Source organism: Mesoplodon densirostris, chromosome 2 (genome assembly GCF_025265405.1).
Source record: "Mesoplodon densirostris isolate mMesDen1 chromosome 2, mMesDen1 primary haplotype, whole genome shotgun sequence".
NCBI classification, from domain to species: domain Eukaryota; kingdom Metazoa; phylum Chordata; class Mammalia; order Artiodactyla; family Ziphiidae; genus Mesoplodon; species Mesoplodon densirostris.
This window is the reverse complement of record NC_082662.1, coordinates 58,960,484-58,971,357: the sequence shown is the minus strand read 5'-3', so window position 1 is coordinate 58,971,357 and position 10,874 is coordinate 58,960,484. Positions and strand designations below refer to the sequence as shown.

Sequence of the window (10,874 nt, the reverse complement as noted above, 5' to 3'; positions counted from 1 at the left end):
ATCAAAGAAGTTTGCAGCCAACTGAGAGTTATACCACATGCACAGAGAACAACTCAGTGAAAGTTTAGGTGTTGCATCCAGAGGTGTAACATGTCAGAGAGTTCTCAGAGACTGCTCTGTAAAAGAGTGATTACTAAATAAGATAGGGAGCTATAAATTAGAAAATTGGCTCAATATAAAATCTGGAGGTAAGTGTAAGCACTGAAGTGTAGGGCTAGGCAACATTGTCAAAGATGTAAGGGGAGAGAAGAGCCAGGGAAACCTAGGCTGCCTGGCTTTTCTCACCCAATGTAAGTTTTACAGTGTGTTAGAGCAAACCTCTCAGATAGATTCAATGTGGGCACACATCAGTTTTGTTTTCGACTTGGAGCAAAGCAACTAGCCAGAGACAGAAAGATGGTTCAAAGATTCTTTTGGTCACTGGGGTGGTTATAGAAAAAAGAAAAGTGTCTCGTTAGGATTGTTAGAAAAGGAACATGAAAGGGATGTGTAGTTAAAGGTTATAAGGCCAGTATCAAGACTGGTTGAACTTTATGCAACCTCATCAAAAAAAATGTTATCAATTATAAAAGCATCCGATGAACAAAGTTCTGCTTCAAATAAAAAACTGCTCAAGTATGTTATCAGAAAAGTTTAAGCATTCTAATTTTTTCTCATAGGTTTTCTGGGGAAAAAAATTGTTTTCTCAAGAACAAAGACAGTACTTTAGATTGTAACCCCAATTTCATCCCTTCCTAGGATAGTTTTTACTTACCAACAAGAAGGAGAATTTCTAGCTGCTATAATAATGGAATACTTTTTACAAGTCTTAAATGGAAGTCAAAGGATCTGTGGAAAAGATCAGTCAAATTACTGACTTGCACCAAAGTACAGGGACTTCCCAGGAGTCTAATCCAGGATAACAAGTGTGTGCCCAGATCACACCAGGCTCTCAGAGAGTGCCTGAGATTTGTCCAAGACCAAAAACTTAATTGCTGAAGTCACTAGACATTTAGTTTTTTTTCTGAGATATTTGTATGCTAATGATGCCCTATTACACATTGGTTTTTTACAAATCCTATTATATTTTACTATGCACATTGAATTTCTGCACTATATACCAATTGTCATGTGTGTGTGGAAAATCAGCTCATATCTCAGAAGGAGGAAGAAAATAATGAGAACTGAGTCACAAATGAAGAAGGAAACAAAATTAACACAGAAGGAAAGTTTAAAAAATGGATCCAGATATGTATCTCCAAGACAGTGATCTCAGCACGACATTGACTCTGTCCCTCTTGCTATCCCTGCTGAGGCAGTTCCATGAATGTAGAAAGGAAAATATTGTCCAAGCCCTGGAAATCAGCAAGGGTCCCACTTAGAGAATTAGATTTCCACAGGATGAAACAGGAAAATATATATACCCATGCTCAGAATGTTTATACTCTTTGTTAGAAGGAAAAACTCCAACTGGAACTGACATGGGCAAAGAAGGGGTCTATTTGGGTAGCTCACAATATGTGAAGCACTGCACAGCTGAGGGAAAGCCGGAATTCAGTCCTCCAGGAAATGTTGTGACCAGAACCAAGTACTTACAACTCTGCTTCTCCCAGTACATCAGCTTCTTTTTGCTGCCTAGTTTTTCTCCCTGTGATCAGAGAGCTGGCCGGTATGAGATGATATTTCACTGTAGTTTTGATTTCCATTTCTCTAATGATTCATGATGTTGAGCATTCTTTCATGTGTTTGTTGGCTATCTGTATATCTTCTTTGGAGAGATGTCTATTTAGGTCTTCTGCCCATTTTTGGATTGGGTTGTTTGTTTTTTTGATATTGAGCTGCATGAGCTGCTTGTAAATTTTGGAGATTAATCCTTTGTCAGTTGCTTCATTTGCAAATATTTCCTCCCATTCTGAGGGTTGTCTTTCCAACTTGTTTATGGTTTCCTTTGCTATGCAAAACTTTTAAGTTTCATTAGGTCCCATTTGTTTATTTTCGTTTTTATTTCCATTTCTCTAGGAGGTGGGTCAAAAAGGATCTTGCTGTGATTTATGTCATAGAGTGTTCTGCCTATGTTTTCCTTTAAGAGTTTGATAATGTCTGGCCTTACATTTAGGTCTTTAATCCATTTTGAGTTTATTTTTGTGTATGGTGTTAGAGAGTGTTCTAATTTCATTCTTTTACATGTAGCTGTCCAGTTTTTCCAGCACCACTTTTTGAAGAGGCTGTCTTTTCTCCACTGTATATTCTTGCCTCCTTTATCAAAGATAAGGTGACCATATGTGTGTGGGTTTATCTCTGGGCTTTCTATCCTGTTCCATTGATTTACAGTTCTGTTTTTGTGCCAGGAGTATACTGTCTTGATTACTGTAGCTTTGTAGTATAGTCTGAAGTCCAGGAGCCTGATTCCTCCAACTCCGTTTTTCTTTCTCAAGATTGCTTTGGCTATTCGGGTCTTTCATGTTTCTATACAAATTGTGAATTTTTTTGATCTAGTTCTGTGAAAAATGCCTGTGGTAGTTTGATAGGGATTGCATTGAATCTGTTGATTGCTTTGGGTAGTATAGTCATTTTCACAATGTTGATTCTTCCAATCCAAGAACATGGTACATCTCTCCATCTATTTGTATCATCTTTAATTTCTTTCATCAGTGTCTTATAATTTTCTGCAAACAGGTCTTTTGTCTCCTTAGATAGGTTTATTCCTAGATATTTTATTCTTTTTGTTGCAATGGTAAATGGGAGTGTTTTCTTAATTTCACTTGCAGATATTTTCATCATTAGTGTATAGGAATGTAAGAAATTTTTCTGTGCATTAATTTTGTATCCTGCTACTTTACCAAATTCATTGATTAGCTCTAGTAGTTTTCTGGTAGCATCTTTAGGATTCTCTATGTATAGTGTCATATCATCTGCAAACAGTGACATCTTTACTTCTTCTTTTCTGATTTGGATTCCTTTTATTTCTTTTTCTTCTCTGATTGCTGTGGCTAAAACTTCCAAACCTATGTTGAATAATAGTGGTGAGAGTGGGCAACCTTGTCTTGTTCCTGATCTTAGTGGAAATGTTTTCAATTTTTCACCATTGAGAATGATGTTGGCTGTGAGTTTGTCATTATGGCCTTTATTATGTTGAGGTAAGTTCCCTCTATGCCTACTTTCTGGAGGGTTTTTATCATAACTGGGTGTTGAATTTTGTTGAAAGCTTTCTCTGCATCTATTGAGTTGATCATATGGTTTTTCTCCTTCAATTTGTTAATATGGTGTATCACATTGATTGATTTGCGTATATTGAAGAATCCTTGTATTCCTGGGATAAACCCCACTTGATCATGGTGTATGATCCTTTTAATGTGCTGTTAGATTCTGTTTGCTAGTATTTTGTGGAGGATTTTTGCATCTATGTTCATCAGTGATATTGGTCTGTAGTTTTCTTTTTTTGTGACATCTTTGTCTGGTTTTGGTATCAGGGTGATTGTGGCCTGGTAAAATGGGTTTGGGAGTGTTCCTCCCTCTTCTAAGTTTTTGAAGAGTTTGAGAAAGATAGGTGTTAGCTCTTCTCTACATGTTTGATAGAATTCACCTGTGAAGCCATCTGGTCCTGAGGTTTTGTTTGTTGGAAGATTTTTAATCACAGTTCAATTTCAGTGCTTGTGATTGGTCTGTTCATATTTTCGATTTCTTCCTGGTTCAGTCTCAGAAGGTTGTGCATTTCTAAGAATTTGTCCATTTCTTCCAGGTTGTCCATTTTATTTATTTATTTATTATTATTATTTTTTGTGTGTGTGGTAGGCGGGCCTCTCACTGTTGTGGCCTCTCCCCTTGCGGAGCACAGGCTCCGGATGCGCAGGCTCAGTGGCCATGGCTCACGGGCCTAGCCGCTCCGCGGCATGTGGGATCTTCCCAGACCAGGGCACGAACCCGTGTCCCCTGCATCGGCAGGCGGACTCTCAACCACTGCGCCACCAGGGAAGCCCCAGGTTGTCCATTTTATTGGCATATAGTTGCTTGTTGTAATCTCTCATGATCCTTTGTATTTCTGCAGTGTCAGTTGTTACTTCCCTTTTTCTTTTCTCATTCTATTGATTTGAGTCTCCTCCCTTTTTTTCTTGATGAGTCTGTCTAATGGTTTATCAATTTTGTTTATCTTCTCAAAGAACCACCTTTTAGTTTTAATGATCTTTGCTATCGTTCCCTTCATTTCTTATTCATTTATTTCTGATCTGATCTTTATGATTTCTTTCCTTCTGCTGACTTTGGGGTCTTCTTGTTCTTCTTTCTCTAATTGTTTTAGGTGTAAGCTTACATTGTTTATTTGAGATGTTTCTTGTTTCTTAAGGCAGGATTGTATTGCTGTAAACTTCCCTCTTAGAACTGCTTTTGCTGCATCCCATATGTTTTGGGTCGTTGTGTTTTCCTTGTTATTTTTTTCTAGGTATTTTTTGATTTCCTCTTTGATTTCTTCAGTGATCTCTTGGTTATTAAGTAGTGCATTGTTTAGCCTCTATGTGTTTGTATTTTTTACAGATTTTTTCCTGTAATTGATATCTAGCCTCATAGCGTTGTGGTCAGAAAAGATACTTGATACAATTTCAATTTCCTTAAATTTACCAAGGCTTGTTTTGTGACCCAAGATATGATCTATCCTGGAGAATGTTCCGTGAGCACTTGAGAAGAAAGTGTATTCTGTTGTTTTTGGATGAAATGTCTTATAAATATCAATTAAGTCCATCTTGTTTAATGTATCATTTAAAGCTTGTGTTTCCTTATTTATTTTCATTTTGGATGATCTGTCCATTGGTGAAAGTAGGGTGTTAAAATCCCCTACTATGATTGTGTTACTGTCGATTTCCCATTTTATGGCTGTTAGTATTTGCCTTACGTATTGAGGTGCTCCTGTGTTGGGTGTATAAATATTTACAATTGTTATATCTTCTTCTTGGATTGATCCCTTGATCATTATGTAGTGTCCTTCTTTGTCTCTTGTAATAATCTTTGTTTTAAAGTCTATTTTGTCTGATATGAGAGTTGCTACTCCAGCTTTGTTTTGATTTCCATTTGCATGGAATATCTTTTTCCAGACCCTCACTTTCAGTGTGTACTTGTCCCTAGGTCTGAAGTGGGTCTCTTGTAGGCAGCATATATACGGATCTTGTTTTTGTATCTATTCAGCCAGTCTACATCTTTTGGTTGGAGCATTTAATCCATTTACATTCAAGGTAATTATCGATATGTATGTTCCTATTACCATTTTCTTAATTGTTTTGGGTTTGTTATTTTATGTCTTTTCCTTCTCTTGTGTTTCCTGCCCAGAGAAGTTCCTTTAGCATTTGTTGTAAAGCTGGTTTGGTAGTGCTGGATTCTCTTAGTTTTTGCTCGTCTGTAAAGGTTTTAATTTCTCTGTCAAATCTGAATGATATCCTTGCTGTGTAGAGTAATCTTGGTTGTAGGTATTTTCCCTTTCATCACTTTAAATATGTCCTGCCATCTCCTCTGGCTTGCAGAGTTTCTGCTGACAGCTCAGCTGTTAATCTTATGTGGATTCCCTTGTGTGTTATTTGTTGTTTTTCCCTTGATGCTTTTAATATATTTTCTTTGTATTTAATTTTTGATAGTTTGATTAATATGTGTCTTGGCATGTTTCTCCTTGGATTTATCCTGTATGGGACTGTCTGTGCTTCCTGGACTTGATTAACTATTTCCTTTCCCATATTAGGGAAATTTTCAACTATAATCTCTTCAAATATTTTCTCAGTCCCTTTCTTTTTCTGTTCTTCTTCTGGGACCCCTATGATTTGAATGTTGGTGCATTTAATGTTGTCTCAGAGGTCTCTGAGACTGTCCTCAATTCTTTTCATTCTGTTTTCTTTATTCTGCTCTGCGGTAGTTATTTCCAGTATTTTACCATCCAGGTCACTTATCCGTTCTTCTGCCTCAGTTATTCTGCTATTGATCCCTTCTAGAGAATTTTTAATTTCATTTATTGTGTTGTTCATAACTGTTTGTTTGCTCTTCAGTTCTTCTAGGTCCTTGTTAAACGTTTCTTATATTTTCTCTATTCTATTTCCAAGATTTTGGGTCATCTTTACTATCATTATTCTGAATTCTTTTTCAGGTAGACTCCCTATTTCCTCTTCACTTGTTCAGTCTGGTGGGTTTTTACCTTGCTCCTTCATCTGCTGTGTGTTTCTCTGTCTTCTCATTTTGCTTAACTTACTCTGTTTGGGGTCTCCTTTTGCAGGCTGCAGGTTTGTAGTTCCCGTTGTTTTTGGTTTCTGCCCCCAGTGGCTAAGGTTGGTTCAGTGAGTAGTGTAGGCTTCCTGGTGGAGGAGACTAATGCCTGTGCTCTGGTGGATGAGGCTGTGTCTTGTCTTTCTGGTGGGCAGGTCCACGTCTGGTGATGTGTTTTGGGGTTTCTGTGGCCTTATTATGATTTTAGGCAGCCTCTCTGCTAATGGGTGGGGTTGTGCTCCTGTCTGGCTAGTTGTTTGGCATAGGGTGTCCAGCACTGTAGCTTGCTTGTCATTCAGTGGAGCTGGGTCTTGGTGTTGAAATGGAGATTTCTGGGAGATTTTCACCATTTGATATTACATGGAGCTCGGAGGTCTGTTGTGGACCAATGTCCTGAACTTGGCTCTCCCACCTCAGAGGCACAGCCCTGACGCCTGGCTGGAGCATCAAGAGCCTGTCATCCACACAGCTCAGAATAAAAGGGAGAAAAAAAAAGAAAGAAAGAAGAAGATAAAATAAAGTTATTAAAATAAAAAATAATTCTTAAATTTTTTTAACTTATTAAAGAAAAAAAAAACGAAAGAAAGAAGAGAGCAACAAAACCAAAAACCAAATCTACCAATGATAACAAGCACTAAAAACTATACTAAAACAACAACAACAAACAACAGACAGAACTCTAGGACAAATGGGAAAAGCAAAGCTATACAGACAAAATCACACACAGAAGCATACACATACACACTCATAAAAAGAGAAAAAGGGAAATATATATATATGTATAAATAAATAAATAAATATATATATATATATATCATTGCTTCCAAAGTCCACCTCCTCAATTTAGGATGATTCATTGCCTATTCAGGTATCCCACAGTTGCAGGGTATCAGGTTGATTGTGGAGATTTAATCTGCTGCTCCTGAGGCTGCTGGGAGAAATTTCCCTCTCTCTTCTTTGTTCGCACAGATCCTGGGGTTCAACTTTAGATTTGGCCCCGCCTCTGTGTGTAGGTTGCCTGAGGGCATCTTTTCTTCGCTCAGACAGGAGGGGGTTAAAGGAGCAACTGATTCAGGGGCTCTGGCTCACTCAGGCTGGGGGGAGGGAGGGGGTACGGAATGCGGGGTGAGCCTGTGGTCGCAGAGGCTGGAGTGATGTTGCATCAGACTGAGGCAAGCCGTGTGTTCTTCGTTAGACTTTGGATGTGCAAGAAATAAACTTGCATTGTGTTAATTTCTATACTATGAATATACATTATATATATGTGAATATTTACATATTGTTTCACATTATATGTGTGAATAATCTTTTATGAATGATTTATCCAAAAGTATATATTTTTAAAAGAGATAGAGGAAGAGTAATCCAAGCAGAGGACCCTCCAGGTGTAGGGGCCATCAGAAGGGGGAGAACACTGAGCAGCACTATGGCAGTCAGCCAGAACAAGCACCTTACAAAAGGTGGCCAAAAGGGGGCAAGAAGAAAGTGGTTGACCCATTTTCTAAGAAAGATTGGTATGATGTGAAAGCACCAGCTATGTTCAATATAAGAAATATTGGGAAAACACTAATCACGAGAACTCAAGGAACCAAAATCGCATCTGATGACCTCAAGGGTCATGTTTTTGAAGTGAGCCTTTCTGATCTGGAGAATGATGAAGTTGCATTTAGAAAATTCAAGCTAATTATTGAGGATGTTCAGGGCAAAAACTGCCTGACTAATTTCTATTACATGTCTTACCTGTGACAAAATGTGCTCCATGGTCAAAAAATGGCAGACCATGATTGAAGTTCATGTTGATATGAAGACTACCCATGGTTATTTGCTTCATCTATTCTGTGTGCATTTTATTAAAAAATGCAACAATCAGATTCAGAAGACTTCTTATGCCCAGCACCGACAGTTCCTCCTAATCTGGAAGAAGATGATGGAAATCATGACCCAAGAGGAGCAGACAAATAAATGACTTGAAAGAGGTAGTCATTAAGTTGATTCCAGATAGCACTGGAAAAAGCATAGAAAAAGCTTGCCAATATATTTATCTGCTCCATGATTCTTTGTTAGAAAAGTAAAAATGCTGAAGAAGCCCAAATTTGAATTGGGAAAACTCTGGAGCTTCATGGTGAAGGTAATCGTTCTTGGAAAAGCTACTGGAGATGAGACAGGTGTTAAGGTCGAATGAGCTGATGGATATGAGTCACCATTCCAAGAATCTGTTTAAAATTCAGACTTTTAATGGTGACAAATAAAAGAGGTTATTTGTGTGTTTTTTTAAAAAGGGAAAGAACTAGGTATGTTCTAGAATCTAAAACTACTCTGTCTAATACAGTAGTCACTACTACACGTGCCCCTTTTGCAATTGAAATGTGTCTAGTCTGATAGAAAACAAACTTATGGTTACCAAAGGGGAAAACTGGTGGGGGGAGGGAGGGATAAATTAGGACTTTGAGATTAACATATACACACTACTATATATATAATAGATAACCAACAAGGACCCACTGTATAACATAAGGAACTATATTCAATATCTTGCAATAACCCATAATGGAAAAGAATCTAAAAAGGAATATATATGTAAATATATATAGAGAATATATATATTTTATACTCATATATATAAAACAATGTACATATATATAGCACCTTTTTTTTTTTTTTCCGTACGCGGGTCTCTCACTGCTGTGGCCTCTCCCGTTGCGGAGCACAGGCTCCGGACGTGCAGGCTCAGTGGCCATGGCTCACGGGCCCAGCCGTTCCATGGCATGTGGTATCTTCCCGGACCGGGGCACGAACCCGTGTCCCCTGCATTGGCAGGTGGACTCTCAACCACTGCGCCACCAGGGAAGCCCAATGAACATATATATATAAACAAATATAATTTGATAAACAAATATATCATTTTTTATTTTGTTATGTAAATCCAGTAACAAAACATTCTGCTTATTCTCATAATTTCTTTGGCAGTGAAAAAATTGAGGAGAAAATAAAACTTTCTTGTGTAATCTCCTCAGAGAGGTCCCATTGAAAGTCCCAGTGGGAATATAAACCTGGCAATTACTTCTCAGATTGGATCCAGAAGCCAGACCTGGTTGGGTGGAGTTGTTATTAGAGCAATCAGAAGCAGAAACCACAGAGCACCATGATAACAGCCAGAGTTTATGAAGCATCTCATAGCATTCTATATTTTATTAAGTATTCTATAGGCAGTCTACTAAACACTTTCTGATTATTATTTCATACAATTCTCCAAACCTATGAGTTAGGTATTCTATTCCCATTTTACAGATGAGGAAATAAAGACTCAGAAGTGGTAAATGACTTGTCCAAGAGAACAGCAAGTATCAGAGTTGGGGTTTGAACTCACATCTGTCTGACTCTAAAGCCTATGACTTACCCTTAAAATTCAATGAGTATAAATTTGGTTTGTTTTTTTTTTTGTTTGTTTTTATAAATTTGTTTTGTGAATATTTATTGGTTTGGGGGGAGGTCTAATATTCCTTATTTCCTCTGGTAATACAACTCCCTTCTTTGGGGAAAAATTCCCCTCTTCTTTCCACCATGCTCCATCATGAAGAAGAAATGGTTACTGTCATCTCTCAACATGGCAATACCTCCCTACCCATAATGTTTAGTCAAGGGAGAGATATCTGCCCAAGCTGAGCCAACAATACCTGATTTCCCAGATCAGAACCCAAGCTGCCCCAATTAGAATTCTTCCCCCAAATTCAAGAAACTAAACCTGTGAGTGAGGAGTGTTTCCTGTTAGGTACTCAAACTATACAAATGTAAACCTGAAGCCATGGCATGTCCTTCACCTCCTGAAAGAAGACTGTGTGCAGGAGAGAATAAAACTGACATGGGGAGAGAGGGAGAGAGAGCCAGCCCTACTGCTTGTGAAACGTCCTCACTCACCTTTTCTCCCTTGCTGCTTCTGACCTTCCCATGGTGAGTGGAACCAATAACTTCCCCATCTTGCCCAAGCAAGTGCTTTCTGTCACTTGCAAAGGAGTCATAAATGATTCAGCCCAACCCAGGAAGTGCTGAAGGTCAAAAATCAGTAAAATTAAGACTCATTAACGTAATGAAGAAGTAAATGAAATATTGGAAGCAAGAGACAAAGCCAAGAGGTTGCAAATCAGACAGCACCAAGAGTGGATTAGGGGTGAGAGACAATGGAATTAAAGCCACCTAAGATCATCTATCCTGGAAGAGCTCTGTGAGACCTGAAACTATTTTCTTTTTAAAGGTCACTAGCCAAAATAAGAGTCAGCAGGTCAGTTAGTTCAAAGACATGGATGGAGTAAGAGCAATAATCAGAATTTCATAAGATAAAATTATTCCTTTTAAGAATTAAGGCCAAATAAAGCTATCTCCATCTTAAAAGAGTGTTTTTTACTGGTATTCGCCACCTTCTTTTTAATGACCATTACAAACTACATAAATCATATGTTAGACCCAAGGAAGGAATTCAAAGGAAATCAAAGACATTTGAATATGTAATATGTCATATTGGCTAAGAACTAAAGTTATATAGAATTTACTCACAGAAGAAAAAGAGGCTTAGCTCTTGGTAGACTTAATTTCACCAGGATGATGTGCTGAGGTTTAGAGTAGGTGAGAATCAGTCTTTGACAATGGACCAGAGAGGCACACTAATATGG

At 38.0% G+C, this 10,874-nt stretch overlaps 1 pseudogene; it reads left to right on the top strand.

The window, feature by feature from the left end:
* The first annotated feature begins 7,636 nt into the window (after positions 1-7,636).
* Positions 7,637-8,431, top strand: LOC132480289 (small ribosomal subunit protein eS1-like; annotated as a pseudogene).
* Positions 8,432-10,874: the final 2,443 nt, after the last annotated feature.